Source organism: Xenopus laevis, chromosome 3L (genome assembly GCF_017654675.1).
Source record: "Xenopus laevis strain J_2021 chromosome 3L, Xenopus_laevis_v10.1, whole genome shotgun sequence".
NCBI classification, from domain to species: domain Eukaryota; kingdom Metazoa; phylum Chordata; class Amphibia; order Anura; family Pipidae; genus Xenopus; species Xenopus laevis.
In genome coordinates, this window is record NC_054375.1 from 30832194 (window position 1) to 30852294 (window position 20101).

The window sequence follows — 20101 nt, forward strand, 5'->3', positions numbered from 1 at the left end:
TCTGTATTGCACATAAGCACTGTGCAATTTCTCTTCCATCTTATGTAAACTTATGTTCTGGGCTTTTCTTGATCTTGAAGCGTTATGCCTGACTGCCTAGCAACTTTTTAGACATGCTCCAGTTAATCACAGCTTAACAACTCCAGGAAAACATATCTGAACTCCGAGTTAAATTTTTGCAGGTTTATACAATGTTTTGAATTGAAGGAAGCCTTTGGTTCAGTATCAAATTGTTTTACCCAGGTTCATATTTATGTATAGGCACCCGAGGGCTGCAGCTTTGGGAGGAAAGCCCTCATGTACTTATATATTTGACTTTTTTTTTTTTTTTTTAAATCAAAATTTAAAAATCCCCCCTAACCGCCTCTGAGAATTAATCTGGCTGCGCGACTGGGGAGGTGAGGGGTATAGGGCCTAGCGTAGGAGTGCTGGTAGTGATGTTTCTGTGGAAGTGCACCACGTGTGGGATGTAATTCCATACATTGGGGAGCACTGCCTAGGCTGGCACTTAACAAAAAACATCCCTTGGTGATACCTCAGTATAAGCCATGGTATCACACTGGAAGTAAACCTGTTTCAGAGACTGGGTTCCACATGTTAAGACTAGAGACATAGGCCCAAAAGCTCAAACATTAAACATGTAAATACTGACTTTTAGGGGCAGATTTATCAAATTGTGAGTTTAAGGGGGTTATTTACTAAAACTAATTTTTTTCTCATATTTTACCAGAAACAAACTCATCCTAACTCCCATCCACTAATATGGCAAATCTACTAATTAAACTCGTTTAAAAAACAAAAAATTTAAAGAGGTCAATAATTTATGGCTTAAAGCCTCAAATTTATCGAATTAAGGAGCAAAAACCAGTGGCAAATAGCTCAAAAAACCCGCAAATCATAAAGGCAAAACAAAAAAAACAATCTTCAAATGGTTAAAGAGACTTTTGCCCTTGACTTTTAAATGAATTCGACAGGTTTTAGTTGGAGTATTTTCGAATTAGGATTTTTTGCTGCTTTTGGGCATAATATATCTCTCGAATTGATAGAGAAATCAAAACACGACCATTGATAAATAGACCCTGAAACTAGGGATGCACCAAATCCACTATTTTGGATTCGCCTGAACCCCCGAATCCTTTGTGAAAGATTCAGGCGAATACCGAACTGAATCCAAATCCTAATTTGCAAATTAGGGACGGGAAGGGGAAAACATTTTTACAAATTGTTTCATGGTGCCACCAATATATAATGCCTTTTCGTGATCTTACATTTTTTCCGATTTTACACTTTAACAGGAATGTAAAATGGGGGTTTTACTGTAGATAAATATTTTACAATATATTAAGAGCAGATCCCATTGATTTCTACCTCACCTCTGCAGCTTTAAATGAGTTTTTGGTGACTTTTTCATTAATTGTTGAAAAAATTTAATTTCTTATGCCATTTTTAAATGAGTGATTTTTACTGCACAAATCTTTGTGGGAAAAAAATTATATGAACATTGATAAATAAGCCCATAGTGTAAGGGTGTCTCCGAAAATATGCCAAATAAGTGGTGACTACAATTAACCATCACTTCTGCCACAACACCTGGAATTTAAAAAAGCAGAGAGAAAACACAAAATAACAAGACAGACATCCCCTGTGCTTTTAAAGTTTGTAACATTTTGGTCACAATTCTGCCTGTTGTTCTTTGGAAGCAGGTAGATGCATCTATTATGAATGAAAAGACTTCAAAACGGAAGCTGTTATCTCAGAAACACACTTAACAAGCCAGCTTTTCATATATTGAATAAAAGTTAAAAAGAAAGTTTTTTTGGCAGTATTCCATCATAGTCTTGTATGTTGTAGCCTTGATGATTGTGTATACTCCTAGACAGTTTTCGTTTCCCGCAGCATCTTGAAACCACTATCAGTTCTCTGAGCTTTTAAGGACTTTATTGCATTATTGAATTTAAAGCAAAAAAAAAAGTTTACAGACTTAAAAAGTACCTGAAACCTAACTCCTGCTTTATGTTTCCCCTGCTTTAATATGCAGCTGCAGTCTATATGCAATAAATAGTTTTTATGGAGAGCCACTTCAGTTTTTTTCAGCTATAGACCCATCTTCACATGCTCAGAACAGTGTCCGGATTAGTAGCATCTCGTGTCTTGCAGTGGGCTGATACCCTGCATAACCCGTCTGACTCGAAATCAGCTCTTGAATTTAATCAACATTTACCGCTAATCTGTTCTGAGACATAATTTTGCTCCTACTAAACAAATCTCATCTCAAATGCCTTTACGTTTAATATACCCTTGCTTTGGTTGTTTTTTGTCTGCAGAATAAATGTATTCGTATAAAATGTAATTTCTGTACTTAGCTTTGAAGGGGCAGTTTTTCAATGTTACTTTGGAGTTGGCTTTATGTTAAGAAAGCCGGAAAGAAGATCATTTTGCTGTTTATGTAGAATTATCCGATTAGGGTAACTCTAACAAGGAGGTGTCACATGTGCAAACCTCAGGCGTGATGGAGCAGGTAGAAGACCTCTCTGTACCACTGAAAACGGTGTGGCTTTGTGTGCCAAATACTTCAATAAAACCTGCTTCATCTAAACATGGGTCCCCCCCCCCTTTTTTTTACCCGTGAACCACATTCAGAAGTAAAAAGAGTTGGGGAGCTACACAAGCATGAAGATTTGTCCTGGGTGCTGTGATTGTGCCATTTACTAGACCCTATAGGGGCTGCCAGCCTACAGGAGGCTCTATAAAATTGCTCATCTACTTATTAGTCCATCTTCAATACACCTGGTTTTTATACAACCAAAACTTGACTCCAAACCAGAAATTTGTAAATAATAAGCACCTACTTTGAGGCCATTCTGAGTAACATCCAAAGGGTTGGTGAGTACCATGTATGCAAGCTACTGGTTTGGGATCAACTGAATTATACAATAGGGAGCAATTCCTTATCCCCAATGGATAAAATTTAATTTCTCATGCCCCCATGTTTATCATTCCTTCCTAGAATTCTCACCTCTTATTGTTAAACTCTGCAATTCCCATACAATCATACTTTCTCATAGAGGTTTCAGAGTCTTTATGAACAATTGGGTGTTTAGCATTACAAGAGGGTTCTTTCTCTAACTATTTGCAACATCTAGTTTCCAAGCTTGTCTTTCTGGACAATATATATTTACTTGAGTTTTATTATCTAATTCTCTCTCTCTCTCTCTCTCTCTCTCTCTCTCTCTCTCTCTCTCTCTCTCTCTCTCTCTCTGTGCAGCACTCTTTCTAACAATGTAGAAGCCTCATGGAAGACAAAAGCCTTTGTGATATATTATTGCTTCTGGGGTGTAGCAGCATTATTTTCCCTTATACTATGGTGTCTTTTGAGTTCTTAAAAGCAATACTGTATAACAGCACATATTTTAATCAAACAACATAGTTTACTCCATCTATCTGCATATAAATATATCCCGTTAGTATAAATTAATATATGAGGGCCCATTTTTGAAAGAAAGCGCTAAACTAATATTGAGAAATACTAATAAGTTTACAATAAGGACTCTAGAGAAAATATTCCGGGTGCATCAGATGGTGCAATATTGCTTGATTGTTGCATTAGGAAGGACAGTTTATTGAACATTTTAAGTTTTAGGTGTGTTTGCATTACCGATTATTGAAATATAAGCAGGCATATTTAACACTTAGGAAGAGATACCTCAAATTGAGGAGACAGAAAATAATACCAACCCTGTAGACACTGAAATACGCTATAATATTACTGAGCCTGAGTAACCAGTGCAGAGAGCTGATGTAAATAAAATGATGTAGATATACAGTATATATATAGAGAAAGGAAAAACAAAAGAATCTGCAGTTGACACCAAAAAAGCACAAGTGATCCTTTTTTAATGGCTCTGAAGCTAACACACTCAGCATGAGCCTGCTTGTGCCCATGGATATAAAGCCACTGCCTACTCCAGATCGTTTCCCAGTCAGTTGAATTGGCCATTGGTCACCTATGCAGGAGAGTAGTGGTGGGAGTTAATTAGGGCATGTGGAGTGGGTACTGGAATTTTGATTTCCACCACAAGTGATGGTGATCAAAAAACATCGGATTACATTTCCCTGAGAAGAAGAGGAGTAAGGTAGACCTAGGGGCAGATTTATCAAGGGTCGAATTTTGAAGTGGAAAATACTTCAAAATTCGACCATCGAAGTCAGAGGATTTTATTCATTGTACGATCGTATTTGATTCGAACGATTTTATCGTACGATTGTACGATTTTCCTTCGAATACAAAAAACTTGCTCAGAATGGTCCCCATAGGCTAACATAGCACTTCAGCAGGTTTAAGTTGGCGAAGTATTGAAGTTGAAAGTTTTTTTAAAGAGACAGTACTTTGATTATCGAATAGTCGAACGATTTTTACTTCGAATCGAAGTAAATTCGAAGTCGTAGTATCCTATTCGATGGTCGAAGTATTCAAAAAATTACTTCGAATTTCGAACTTTTTGTACTTCGTACTTATTAATTCTGCCCCTTAATGAATGAGAAATTATGTAAAAACATTAAATAATAAAATACAATAAAAAATCCAATGAGTTTGTGGTTGTTATGTTGTATATTGGATATAGATTGATCTGGTCAATGGGCCAAAATCTTTATTGCTGAAGGTCTAGCTATGATGTGCCTGTGTCTATCAACAGTACTTCTTGTCATTGGGTACTTCGGGAATTGGTGTTTTCTACTTGTTTTCTGCTGAAGCTCAATGAATGGACGAAGTGTCAGTTTTCTATTTAATTACTTCAGTATGAAATTGTAGAATAGACTGGTGTGGACTGTATGACACAAGTGTACTATGGAAGAGAGGGAAGTTGTAAGCCAGGGACATGCTTGTTTCTAGATTTCTTTCTTTTACACTGGCAGTCAGTAGGGTCTATTTAGGTCACCCAGGGTTTGTAGATTAGAGTGGGCTCAGCATCTTCAAAAGGGGACTGAGCTTTGGTGGACCTACTGAAACTTGGATTGGTTGGGAGGAGAGCTAGGTTGAGTTGGGGGTTGGAGGAAGGAGCTCTTCCCAGGGCCCTACAGGAGATTAATCCACCCCTGATGGTAGCCAAAGGGTTCTGGGAGAATATCAATTTGGCCACATTCTTATTGTAAAAAAAACCCAGCACCTTCAAGATTCACTGGCAGTTTACAACGTTAGATGTAAAATTCACACAATGTATGTATTGTTCTCTGCATTCTACAAAAAGCATGAAAAGTAAATAGAGTGAGAGAAATGCATCAATCTTGATAGAACAATATAAATGAGTGTCTGTCTGTCATAATTTAAGATAAGCGGCAGACATACAAAGTTGCAAGCTGGAGGATACAGGACTGAATGAGCTGAGTGTGAACATTTTACTATTAAACCTGGAAAAGGCTGACGGTGATTAATTATCTACCACTAGACTATTTCATTCTTTAAAGGAACATCAGAGAGTATATATGCTCACATCATGAACGCTGAGGTCTTTTTAAGGCTGTATTGGAGACAATGAAACTCATTCACTATAGACATAAAACTCACATTAGTTCCTTGGTTTCCCTACAACCTCTTTATCTGCTGTGAGCACCGTACCAACTGCAATTAAGCTTTCTCATGCTGTACAAAGGAGTGCTTTGCCTAATCCAATTTATGATATAGGGTTAGAATTTTGGATAGCAAGCCAAAGCAATTACAAGGGTCACCCCCAATCTGGCTTCTTAAAATAAATTAAGAGTAGTTTTTTTTGGATTTAGGGTCAATTTACAACATTTCTTAAATCAATAATGTCAGGGGGCCTATCGGCTCCCAGCGGGAGTAGTCAGGACCGAGGAGGAAGCCCAACAATGGTTAAAGTCTGAGTATGCAGTACAAATAGGAATCAGGCACAATTTTTAGTTAAAGTCCAGGCAAGAGTTCAAACAGGCAAGCAGATAAGGATCAGAGTCAGGATCACAGCAGGAATCAAAACCAGGAATCAGACAGACAATAATACACCCAGGTACTCACAAGATTGAAGACCTATAATTGGGCAGGGTTTCAGCATCCAGGGCACCTTTTTATTACAAAATCCCGGCACCAGCGATGCATCATCATGCAGCGACGCCGCACCCATGTGTTCAGCATGGACGCCGCCATCTTGGATTTTCATTGCGACCCCTGGGAAGGTAAGCAGCGCCGTCGGGTGCTTTCAGCAGTCCTGACAAATCCAAACACATTTCTATATACGTATACAATATCTAATGGAGATTTGTCTAGGCCAGACATAACTCACCCAAACAGCTTCTTTAGTTCAACTGAACTGAAGACATTTCTTGGATGAGTAGTGACTTTAAACTCTAGAAACTGTAGATCATGACCTGGAAGAATAAAAACCTTCATAGACACATTCCTATATGGTTTTTATTTACAGAAAAAGACAACTTACACTGAGGGCAACAACAAAGCGGGTTCAACAAAGAGATTATAATGTGGACAATTCTTAATTAAAGCAAAGAAAGAAATATGATAAAGTTAAAACATTAGTAAAGCTATCAAAATGACTGGGATGTGCAGCAATATTTATGAATAAACATTTCCCATGAAGAGAGTACAAATGTGTAGCTTGTCAGGGAATTTTGAGCCTATGTGTTTTGTAGTTTAAAGAAAAATAACCCCTAAATTTTAAATACCCTAAATTTAAGTTTTCGTTATTTTGCTTTTTTTTTTTCTTTCCCTAAATCTATATTTTCCTGGATTTTACACCGTTTTTTTAAGTCCAATTAAAAACAGAAAATGATTGTATTTTGTTAATTAAAATGAAACATCCCAAATAAATAATTGTAAATGTAGCTTTCCTTTCCCTTTTGTGTTTCCTCTGTTTGGTCCACTTCCTATTTTTTTGTAGCGTGTAAATGCAGGTCCTGGCAGCAGCTTTCTTTCTTCTTTAATGGGTACATTTAGGTTCTATTTTTATTGCTGAAACACCTGTCTTTGTAGGCTAATTTTCTAAAGGTTTGCTGAGTCTACACGTCTCAGTGGTGTCTTACTGGAATCTTACTGGAATTCACACATAATCGATTCCAAGAATTTGCAGCCTCATATTTTTTATTTATCTCTCTCACTCTATCTATCTGTGTATCATCTCTCTCTTACTAGTCATTTATCTATCCAGATCGATCTCTCTCTCTCTCTCTCTCTCTCTCTCTCTCTCTCTCTCTCTCTCTCTCTATCTCTCTATCTATCTATCAAATCAAATCAAATGAGCTTAACTGGCAGGACAAAATACATTTAGCATTGCCAAAGCAGGTAGAGAGGTGAAATGGGCAGGGTTAGGGGGTATTTTATGGAAATAAGGGAAAGTCCTGTCTCTCTCAGTCTATGACAGTCTCTTACATATTGTGCAGCTATTGCTACTGTCAGTGCCTCTTCTCCCAGGAGGTTGTGGAGTTTCCTCTCTTCTTTTATGGATGTGAAGTCTGGGATGTGACAGGAGAATCTCTGGAAGTGGGTGCCCCTCAGTGCTGAGTATTTGGGGCACTGTAGCAAGAAGTGGGCCTTATCCTCCACTGCCTCCTGGTCACATCGCTGGCACAGTCTGTTCTCTCTGGGTCTGTAGGTCTGTCTGTGCCATCCCAGTTCAATCTCCAAGTTGTGGGCACTCAGTCTGTACTTACTCAAGGTCTGCCTGTCTTTGGGATTCTGTAGCCTTTCCATATATGGGGCCAGTCTGTACTCCCTCCCCAGTGATTGGTAGATGGAAAGTTTTGGGGAGTTTGATATTTCATTCATCCAATCACAAACATATTACTCTTTGGATTTGTTTGTTCTATGTGTTACTTGGCCTTTTGTCAGTTGGTGGGAGTCTTGGGTGGGCTGTATGGTAAACAGTAGGGAAAACTGCCCAGCTCGGCACGACAGGCAGAGTTTGAGGTGCTCTGGATAGATAGATAGATATATATCATCTATCTATCTATCTATCTATCTATCATCTATCTATCTATCTATCTATCTATCATCTATCTATCTATCTCACTCTATCTATCATCTATCTCTCTGTATCAATCCATCTCCAGTGTCGGACTGGCCCACAGGGATACCAGGAAAACTCCCGGTGGGCCCTCATGCTGCTAAACTTTTGGCCTTCATGGCCATTCCCTATTCTATGAGAACAAAGAGGCTAAATAGATGGAATAATAGATTATAGTATGTAAACAAAACAGACTAGGAGAATAGAGGTTGATTGAGGAGATGAAGAATATTAGTACTGAGAGTGGACACCTGGTCTAAGGTTTTTGGTGGGCCCCTGGTGTCCCAGTCCGACACTGTCCATCTCTCTCTCTCGCTCGCTCTCTCGCTCTCTCTATCGCTTATCTATCTATCATCTCAATCGTTCTATCTCTATCTATCTACCTATCTATCTTTCTGTCTATCGCTCTGTAGATATCCATCTTTATCTCTATATTGCTTATCTATCGGTCTGTCTATCTATCTATCTATCTATCTATCTATCTATCTATCTATCTATCTATCTATCTATCTATCTATCTATTTATCTATCTATCATCATCATCACCATCATCAACCATCTCTGTCTCGCTATATTTGTCTATCTAGTACACAAGTTAATTATTATTATTATAAATAAATTAAATTAAGCTGTTATTGGGCTGCCTTAATTTAACAGAGATTGCATATTGCAATTCTAACATTAATACCAAAGGTTTTTCAAACTTGAATATATATAACTAAATGACTTCCACACTTAAGAACTGAAATGAAACCCCTAATGAAGGTGCTTTAGATGTTATGTGTTGGAAACAGCTTCCAATCAAGATTGCATTCCCAAGGGTGATGATTACACAGCATTTATATATTTGCCTCCTGCTGAATACTTTACACCTGATATTTTTACTCTGCCACATTGAAAAAAATATGTCCTTTCTCAAAGTATTTTTTTTTAATTTTAATAAATGAATAATATAATTATATATTGATGCTTCTTTTTAAAGCTTCCACTGACTCCTTTACCCTTTGCTGTTCACACAGTATTTATGATCCATGAAATGAAACATGATTTTATTTATAGTTGAATACATGCAAAAATATATGTTTGGAGTTGTATTAATATGTACCCAATCATTTTCAAACACACACATTTTATACACTCTGGGGACAATAAAGGTGTGTGCTAAATGCATTTGGTATATGGTGGGTGACATTAAGCTGCCTAACACACACAATAAATCACATATACAAATGAATGCATTCATGTATTTAAAATGTTTATTAATTCAGTGTAGAGAATTTGTAAACAAGCCAGAAGCATGAGATATTCTGAAATAATGCTGCAACTTTACAGGGGTTGTTCACCTTTAAATTAACTTTTAGTATGATGTAGACAGTGAGACCATTTGCAAATTGGTTTTTGAGTTATTTAGCTTTTCATTTAGCAGCTCTCCAGAGCAATTTTAGCAATCTGGTTGCTATAGTTCAATTTACCCTAGCAACCAGACATTGATTGGACTGAGCCTCTAATATGAATAGGAGAGGGCCTGAATAGAAAGACAATCAGACTCATCAGACTCCTCAACTCACTTCCTGCCCTCCCACTACATTCCAGACACACCTGAACTGTGAACTGTTAATTTATTTGCACCATTCTAAATGTTTACACATGTATATATCCAATTTCTGCCAATATATTGCACATTTCAAATGTTAACATTTGAAATGTGCAATATATGAATCATCTCGTCCCAAAAGTTAAACCCCTGAATAGAGATGTCGTGGACTGTTCGCCCGCGAACTAATTCGCGCGAACATCGACTGTTCGCGTCCGCCGAATGTTCGCGAACATCGTGCGACGTTCGCCAATTTGGGTTCGCCTTAGCTGGCGCTTATTTTTGACCTCTCACCCTAGACCAGCAGATACATGGCAACCAATCAGGAAGCTCTCCCTCCTGGACCACCCCCACACCCCCTGGACCACTCCCCTTCCATATATAAACTGAAGCCCTGCACCGTTTTTTCATTCTGCCTGTGTGTGCTTGGAAGAGCTAGTGTAGGGAGAGAGCTGTTGAGTGATTTGAGGGACAGTTGATAGTAACTTTGCTGGCTAGTAATCTACTTGATACTGCTCTGTATTGTAGGGACAGAACTCTGCAGGGATTTGAGGGACGTTTTAAGTTAGGTAGCTTTGCTGGCTAGTAATCTACCTTCTACTGCAGTGCTCTGTATGTAGCTGCTGTGGGCAGCTGTCCTGCTGCTGATCTCTCATCTGCTGACTGCTGCCTGTAACCCAATAGTCCTTGTAAGGACTGCTTTTATTTTCTTTTTTGTTTTTTTACTTTGCTACTATAAGAGCCCAGTGCTATTAGTCTAGCTGTGTTGGGGAGTGGGACTGGTGTGCTGCTCCTAGTAGTTCAGCACCAACCAGAGTAATTTTTTTTTTTTAATATATATATATATTTTTTTATTTTACTTATCTTACTGTTCTTTAACGTGTCCAGTGCTGTTTGCTGTTCTTCATAGTAGTGCACCAATAGTAGTGCACTTGCAGGCATTGTTTGCCCAGTGTGTTCTTCAAACAACTGCCACCTAGCTGTGTGAGCTTGTTCACATTCTGTCTAAATATCAATAATAATACCGTCTCCAGAAACACCACCTGAGTGACGTTTTCCAAGCAGCAATAATATATTCCGTATCCACTGCTGTAGTGTATACGTTGACCTTGCAGACATTGTTTGCCCAGTGTGTTCTTCAAACAACTGCCACCTAGCTGTGTGAGCTTGTTCACATTCTGTCTAAATATCAATAATAATACCGTCTCCAGAAACACCACCTGAGTGACGTTTTCCAAGCAGCAATAATATATTCCGTATCCACTGCTGTAGTGTATACGTTGACCTTGCAGACATTGTTTGCCCAGTGTGTTCTTCAAACAACTTCCACCTAGCTGTGTGAGCTTTTTCACATTCTGTCTAAATATCAATAATAATACCGTCTCCAGAAACACCACCTGAGTGACGTTTTCCAAGCAGCAATAATATATTCCGTATCCACTGCTGTAGTGTATACGTTGACCTTGCAGACATTGTTTGCCCAGTGTGTTCTTCAAACAACTGGCGCCTAGCTGTGTGAGCTTTTTTACATTCTGTCTAAATATCAATAATAATACCGTCTCCAGAAACACCACCTGAGTGACGTTTTCCAAGCAGCAATAATATATTCCGTATCCACTGCTGTAGTGTATACGTTGACCTTGCAGACATTGTTTGCCCAGTGTGTTCTTCAAACAACTGCCGCCTAGCTGTGTGAGCTTGTTCACATTCTGTCTAAATATCAATAATAATACCGTCTCCAGAAACACCACCTGAGTGACGTTTTCCAAGCAGCAATAATATATTCCGTATCCACTGCTGTAGTGTATACGTTGACCTTGCAGACATTGTTTGCCCAGTGTGTTCTTCAAACAACTGCCACCTAGCTGTGTGAGCTTGTTCACATTCTGTCTAAATATCAATAATAATACCGTCTCCAGAAACACCACCTGAGTGACGTTTTTCAAGCAGCAATAATATATTCCGTATCCACTGCTGTAGTGTATACGTTGACTTTGCAGACATTGTTTGCCCAGTGTGTTCTTCAAACAACTGCCGCCTAGCTGTGTGAGCTTTTTCACATTCTGTCTAAATATCAATAATAATACCGTCTCCGGAAACACCACCTGAGTGACGTTTTCCAAGCAGCAATAATATATTCCGTATCCACTGCTGTAGTGTATACGTTGACCTTGCAGACATTGTTTGCCCAGTGTGTTCTTCAAACAACTGCCACCTAGCTGTGTGAGCTTGTTAACATTCTGTCTAAATATCAATAATAATACCGTCTCCAGAAACACCACCTGAGTGACCTTTTTCAAGCAGCAATAATATATTCCGTATCCACTGCTGTAGTGTATACGTTGACCTTGCAGACATTGTTTGCCCAGTGTGTTCTTCAAACAACTGGCGCCTAGCTGTGTGAGCTTTTTCACATTCTGTCTAAATATCAATAATAATACCGTCTCCAGAAACACCACCTGAGTGACATTTTCCAAGCAGCAATAATATATTCCGTATCCACTGCTGTAGTGTATACGTTGACCTTGCAGACATTGTTTGCCCAATGTGTTCTTCAAACTACTGCCACCTAGCTGTGTGAGCTTGTTAACATTCTGTCTAAATATCAATAATAATACCGTCTCCAGAAACACCACCTGAGTGACGTTTTTCAAGCAGCAATAATATATTCCGTATCCACTGTGTAGTGTATACGTTGACCTTGCAGACATTGTTTGCCCAGTGTGTTCTTCAAACAACTGCCGCCTAGCTGTGTGAGCTTTTTCACATTCTGTCTAAATATCAATAATAATACTGTCTCCAGAAACACCACCTGAGTGACGTTTTTCAAGCAGCAATAATGTATTCCGTATCCACTGCTGTAGTGTATACGTTGACCTTGCAGACATTGTTTGCCCAGTGTGTTCTTCAAACAACTGCCACCTAGCTGTGTGAGCTTTTTCACATTCTGTCTAAATATCAATAATAATACCGTCTCCAGAAACACCACCTGAGTTGTTGTTGTTTTAAAAAAAATGCCAGGCAAAGGCAGGCCGCCACGCAGAGGCACTAGGGGCCGTACTGCTATGCTATCCTGTGGCCCTAGGAAATTGCCCAGTTTTACAAAGGCAATTACCCTGAACTCCCAAAATGCTGAAGAGGTAGTTGACTGGCTTACACAGCACACCCCATCCTCTACCGTTTCTAACTTTGCCACAACATCCTCATCCTCCTCTGCTATGGGCACCCCACGTAACACTTCCTCCACCACCGGCGCCCCTTCTTCACTGGAGTCAGAGGAGTTATTTACACATGAGTTTCTTGAACTGAGTGATGCGCAACCATTATTGGCAGAAGAAGATGAAGGAGATGAGGACGTTACACCAGATATAATTCTGGCAGACAACACAACAGAGATGGACATAATGAGTGATGAGGAGGTCCCCGCTGCTGCTTCCTTCTGTGAGCTGATAGAAGAAATTGATGCATCTGAGGAGAATGATGATGAGGAGATTGATGTTTTGTGGGTGCCCAGTAGAAGAGAGCAAGAGGAGGATAGTTCAGATGGAGAGACGGAGAGTCAGAGAGGCAGGAGGAGAATAAGACTTAGAAGAAGCAGGGAGGACAGCTCGCAGGGAACAGTAGGGCAACAACATGTATCGGCACCTGTGGTCAGCCGGCCAACGCACCCGCCATTGCCGCCAACTTCTACTGTTACCGCCAGTTTGCCAGCTTCAAAAAGCTCAGCAGTGTGGGATTTTTTTAATGTGTGTGCCTCTGACAAAAGCGTTGTAATTTGCAATGAGTGCAGTCAGAAACTGAGTCTTGGGAAGCCCAACACCCACATAGGTACAACTTCTATGCGAAGGCACATGAACGGCAAGCACAAAGCACTATGGGAGCAACACCTCAAAGGCAGCAGACAAACTAAAAGCCACCCTCCTTCTGGTCCAGCATCTTACTGCTCTACCTCTGCTGTCCTTGACCCGTCTGAACCACCCTCCACTCCGCCTTCCACCTTGACCACCAGTTCCCAGTCATCTGCCCCCAGCCAAGTTTCTGTGAGGGCCATGTTTGAGCGTAAGAAGCTAATGTCTGCGAGTCACCCCCTTGCCCGGCGTCTGACAGCTGGCTTGTCTGCACTCTTAGCCCGCCAGCTTTTACCATACCAGCTGGTGGACTCTGAGGCCTTCCGCAAATTTGTAGCAATTGGGACACCGCAGTGGAAGGTACCCAGCCGAAATTTTTTCTCCAAGAAGGGAATACCACACCTGTACCACCATGTGCAGAGCCAAGTCACCGCATCTCTGTCACTTAGTGTTGGGGCAAAGGTCCATATGACTACTGACGCATGGTCCTACAAGCATGGTCAGGGCAGGTATGTCACCTACACTGCCCACTGGGTGAACTTGCTTATGGCTGGGAAGCAGGGAATGCGTGGCTCAACAACAACAGTGGAGTTGGTGTCACCGCCACGGATTGCACGCGGTTCTGCCACCACCTCTACTCCTCCTTCGCTCTCTACCTCGTCTTCTTCCTCTGCTTCCTCCTCCTCTGCTGCTGGGTCCTCCTCCTCCACACCTGTGCACCCCCAGCTCCCCCTAGGCTATTCGACGTGCCAGGTACGCCGTTGTCATGCTGTCTTGGGGATGACGTGCCTGGAAAGCAGAAACCATACCGGATCTGTACTCCTGTCATCTCTGCAGTCACAGGCCGATCGGTGGCTGACCCCACACCAACTGAAGATCGGAAAAGTGGTGTGTGACAACGGAAGCAATCTGTTGGCAGCACTGAGACTGGGCAATTTAACACATGTGCCCTGCATGGCACATGTTCTGAATTTAATAGTCCAACGTTTTGTCTCGAAGTACCCAGGATTCCAGGACATTCTCAGGCAGTCCAGGAAGGTGTCGGCCCATTTCAGACGTTCCTACACAGCCATGGCACGCCTTGCTGACATTCAGCAGCGGTACAACATGCCAGTCAGGCATTTAATTTGCGACAGCCAGACTCGCTGGAATTCAACGCTCCTCATGTTTGAACGTCTGCTGCAACAACAAAGAGCCGTCAATGAATACCTGTTTGAACTGGGTGGTAGGACTGGATCTGCAGAGCTGGGGATTTTTTTCCCCCGTTACTGGGTGCTTATGCGCGATGCCTGCAGGCTCATGCGCCCTTTTGAAGAGGTTACAAACATGGTCAGTCGCACCGAAGGCACCATCAGCGACCTAATACCCTTTGCTTTCTTCCTGGAGCGTGCCGTGCGACAAGTGACAGATGAGGCTGTAGACCAGCGTGACGAGGAGCAGGAAGCGCACGATTTCTGGTCGGAATCACCAGAACAAGCCCAGGCACCTGCTGCAACACAGGGAGAGGTGTCAGAAGTGGAGTCAGAGGAGGAAGGTGGCTTTGTGGAGGAGGAGGACCAACAGGAGCAGGCTTCCCAGGTAGCTTGTGGTGACCTTTTGGGGACCCCTGGTCTTGTACGTGGCTGGGGGGAGGAGACCGTGGTTGATATAGTCCTTGATAACGAGGAAGCGGAGATGGATACCTCTGCATCCAACCTTGTGAGAATGGGGTCTTTCATGCTGTCATGCCTGTTGAAGGACCCCCGTATCAAGAGGCTTAAGGAGAAGGACCTGTACTGGGTCGCAACGCTACTAGACCCTCGGTACAAGCATAAAGTGGCAGAAATGTTACCAACGTACCACAAGTCCGAAAGGATGCTGCATTTACAAACCAGCCTGCAAAACATGTTGTACAATGCTTTTAAGGGTGATGTCACTTCAGGAATTCATCAACATTCCAGGGGCAGAGGTGCCAGTAATCCTGCCACGAGCGCACCTGCAAGGACAATGCACTTTGGCCACTCTGTAACGTCAGACATGCAAAGGTTTTTCAGTCCAAGGCAGCACCAGAACCCTTCGGGATCCACCCTCAAAGAACGCCTCGACCGGCAGGTAGCGGACTACCTGGCATTAACTGCAGATATCGACACTCTGAGGAGCGATGAACCCCTGGACTACTGGGTGCGCAGGCTTGATCTGTGGCCAGAGCTGTCACAATTTGCCATGAACCTCTTGTCTTGCCCCGCCTCAAGTGTCCTCTCAGAAAGGACCTTCAGTGCAGCAGGAGGGATTGTAACTGAGAAGAGAACTCGCCTAGGTCACAAAAGTGTGGATTACCTGACCTTTATTAAAATGAACGAGGCATGGATCTCGGAGGGTTACTGCACGCCGGAAGACTTGTTCTGACTCCCCATGCAGCTGTCCTTCTCTGCACGCTGCATGACTCCACACACAGCTGTCCTTTAGCGTCCTCCTCCCTCCGCCACCGTTACAAACTAGGGTGCAAACCCTACTGGTTTTATTTTAATCAAAACTTTTTGGACAGGTAAATCCTGAGTTCTTCTGGCCTCTGTGCTTCAGTGGCTGCGACAAAAAAAATTCATATTTTCAGCATTCATATGGCATATTTTTTCTGGCCTCTGTGCTTCAGTGGCTGCGACAAAAAAAAATCATATTTTCAGCATTTATATGGCATATTTTTTCTGGCCTCTGTGCTTCAGTGGCTGCGAAAAAAAAAATCATATTTTCAGCATTCATATGGCATATTTTTTCTGGCCTCTGTGCTTCAGTGGCTGCGACAAAAAAAAATCATATTTTCAGCATTGATATGGCATATTTTTTCTGGCCTCTGTGCTTCAGTGGCTGCGAAAAAAAAAATTCATATTTTCATTATTCATATGGCATATTTTTTCTGGCCTCTGTGCTTCAGTGGCTGCGACAAAAAAATTCATATTTTCAGCATTTATATGGCATATTTTTTCTGGCCTCTGTGCTTCAGTGGCTGCGACAAAAAAAAATCATATTTTCAGCATTTATATGGCATATTTTTTCTGGCCTCTGTGCTTCAGTGGCTGCGACAAAAAAAATTCATATTTTCAGCATTCATATGGCATATTTTTTCTGGCCTCTGTGCTTCAGTGGCTGCGACAAAAAAAATTCATATTTTCAGCATTCATATGGCATATTTTTTCTGGCCTCTGTGCTTCAGTGGCTGCGACAAAAAAAAATTCATATTTTCAGCATTTATATGGCATATTTTTTCTGGCCTCTGTGCTTCAGTGGCTGCGACATAAAAAAATTCATATTTTCAGCATTTATATGGCATATTTTTTCTGGCCTCTGTGCTTCAGTGGCTGCGAAAAAAAAATTCATATTTTCAGCATTCATATGGCATATTTTTTCTGGCCTCTGTGCTTCAGTGGCTGCGACAAAAAAAAAATCATATTTTCAGCATTTATATGGCATATTTTTTCTGGCCTCTGTGCTTCAGTGGCTGCGACAAAAAAAACATAATTTTTCAGGAAAGTACACATGCCTAATTTTTCAGGGTTCTGCAACAGTGGCAAAATCGCATCTTTTATGGTCACCGCAGGTGATCAATAAAGTAGACCAAAACTGGGCCCACACTGCAGAATCTGTGTTTTTTGGTTCACTTCACTGTACATTGAATTACCTCTGCCTGACCGTGCACGTGCGCACAAGCACGGTGACTGCTAAACACACCACTACAGAAATATTGCCACCAACAGGGCGAACATCCTGGAGGTGACAAGCAACTAGTAATTAAAAACTATTATTTGCTCACTTGACGGTATCATTCATGAAAGCTCTTTGCGTTTTTTTGCGTTGCAGTAAGCGCAGCGTTTTGTCTTTGCGTGTGAACAGGCTGTAACCTTTACACGACTTGATTGGCATGTAGACGCCGGGCGTTTTAAAGCAGTTTATTACACAAGTTTAGAAATGTAGTGTGATTTCTGCCCTTTACAGCACAAAACGCAGCACTGTGTCAACAATGTATTTTTCAGATACATTTTTGCCCTTGATCCCCCTCTGGCATGCCACTGTCCAGGTCGTTGCACCCTTTAAACAACTTTAAAATCATTTTTCTGGCCAGAAATGTCTTTTCTAGCTTTTAAAATTCACCTTCCCATTGAAGTCTATGGGGTTCGCGACGTTCGCGAACCGTTCGCATTTTTGACGCAAGTTCGCGAATATGTTCGCGAACATTTTTTCCGACGTTCGCTACATCCCTACCCCTGAATCACACATGTCAAAAAACAATAGTAAACATCACCTATAGGCAGAGGAATGTAGGTTCAATCACTGACTTGGTTTGGCAAGAGCACTCCCATCACTTTTTAAAGCAGTGGAGTCCAGATATTGTATCCAAAGGCGCCAGGTGGTCCAGTGTTTTAGAATATCTTTATGTGAGTCAGCATGGGTCTCCTCAAATTTGTGAATCTCTTCCATTTCTTGTATCCATTCAGCTCGTGTGGGGGAGACAGTACTTTGCCATTTGCGAGGGATTAATATTTTGGCTGCATTCAATGCAAACTGCATTAAGGACTTTTTATAAGAGTGCACAGAGACCGTATTGAAGTGTAAGAGTACTGTAGCCGGGTATGGATAATGTTTTAAAGTAAAATAATCTGAGACAGTCTGTAATAATTTTCCATGTGTTACTTTATGACATTATGACAATGCATTTAAAGTTTATACTTCCATTTCCATTTCTAAATGTATAGATCTAAAAGCTTAAAGGAAAACAATCCCTTAGCTTATGAACTTTGAAGGAGTTGTTTGCTCTGACAGCAATACCTATGAAAGTTGTACACAACCTGGGCAAATTTATACTTATCCATTTACAGGATATTGAATTTCTCACTGTATCTTGCCTCCATGAATTGATTTTGTACGGCAACAATGCACAATGAAGTTATATTTTCAAGTGCCGGTGAGCAGAGCTGGAAAGCAACGGAGCTATAATGGAATAATAATTTAATTTAAAGAACCACTTCCTACTACAGGAATCGGGATTTATTTGCTAATTACATAGAGGTTGCAGTTTCCTGTAGGTTCATAGTGTTATGTAGAGGGATAAAGTCTTAAGGCTTGCTCCTATTTCAAACCCTTGAGTGTACTAAGGAAGCCTTTAATTACCCAACCAAATTACCTACATTTCTGCCCATTCTGATATATCCATTAAATCAGCTGTATCTTGTGCCTCTCTCCTAACTAATAATATGGAATGGAAGTAATTGACACCTATTAAAAAGATAATTTTTGATGTATAGAGAAATGCATTTCAAGGCTATTGGCATGCATACTTCTCTAGGTAGAAAAAAAAATCAGTTGACCGACGGCAGAGGTTACTTAACATTTTTTACACATTCAAATGTAAAGAGAGTTGGGGCGCAATACAAACATGAAAAAAGTTCATGGGGTGCCAAATCAAGGATGCGATTGGCTATATGGTAGTCCCCATGTAGACCAGCAGCCTACAGGAGGCTCTAGTTGGCAGTACACCTGGTTTTTATGCAACCAAAACTTGCTTCCCAGCCTGGAACTCAAAGATAAGCTCCTACTTTGAGGCCACTGAAAGCAACATCCAAGGGGTTGTTGATAGTGATGGGCGAATCTATGGCATTTAGTTTTGCCGAATAATTTGCGAATTTTTTTTTGGATGCCGGCGATTTTTTGCCCGGTTTCGAGAATTTATTCGCTGGCGGCGAATCACGGGAATTCACTGCAAATTCGCGCCTGTCGAACAAATTCGCCCATCACTAGTTGTTGAGCAACATGTTGCTTAGATGCCATTGGTTGGGGATCACTGATCTACAGTATACTCCTCAGTGGGATATATATATATATATAATTTTTCATTTTTTTTATTATTTTACAGCATATTTTTCACATTTTTTGTATCTATTTTTTGCCTTTGTTTTGGGAGGTGGAGTCTACAAAGTAGCTGATGAATATGTATTCAATATTATTAGAGCACGGGTTGTTGCACTTATTGGGTTTGGCGAGATAACTGATTATAAATTGGGTTATAATTGTTCTGTATGCTTCACCAATTGCACTGACAGTATTATATGGATCTGCCCATACAGATGATTTATATGTTAATCATAAAATTGCGGGTGCACTATTAAATCTTTTTTACTTTAATAAACTCTGGATTCCAGAGAGCACAGCGCCCTGATATTATGGTGGAAGTGAGTGGGGGTTAATGAGTCCTGTGTTACACAGATGTCATGAATACATAATTGTTTAGTCTTTTAAATTTTGAACGGTTAACATCCTTAGATATATTTTTATATATTTATAGAAGTCATGTGCAATACAAACTAGATATTTAATAGATATGTCCATTGTATGATTACATCCTCAAAATTGTACAAAGTAGCAACTTAAAATATATATCTTTAGTTATAATTAGTTTGACAGACAATACGGCTACTAAGAATCGTGTTTTTAATTGAGTTTTAAATGTGGTACCAGCTAAATTTAAATTGCGATTTTCCTTAATGGTTTTTTAATGAATTTTGATAAACTAACCTGCTATTCATTAACCAGTAGAGGATTCATACGGCTGCATACCCTATGGGTGGTCGCTAAATGTTGACGACTGCTTGTTTCCCGCCAGTTCA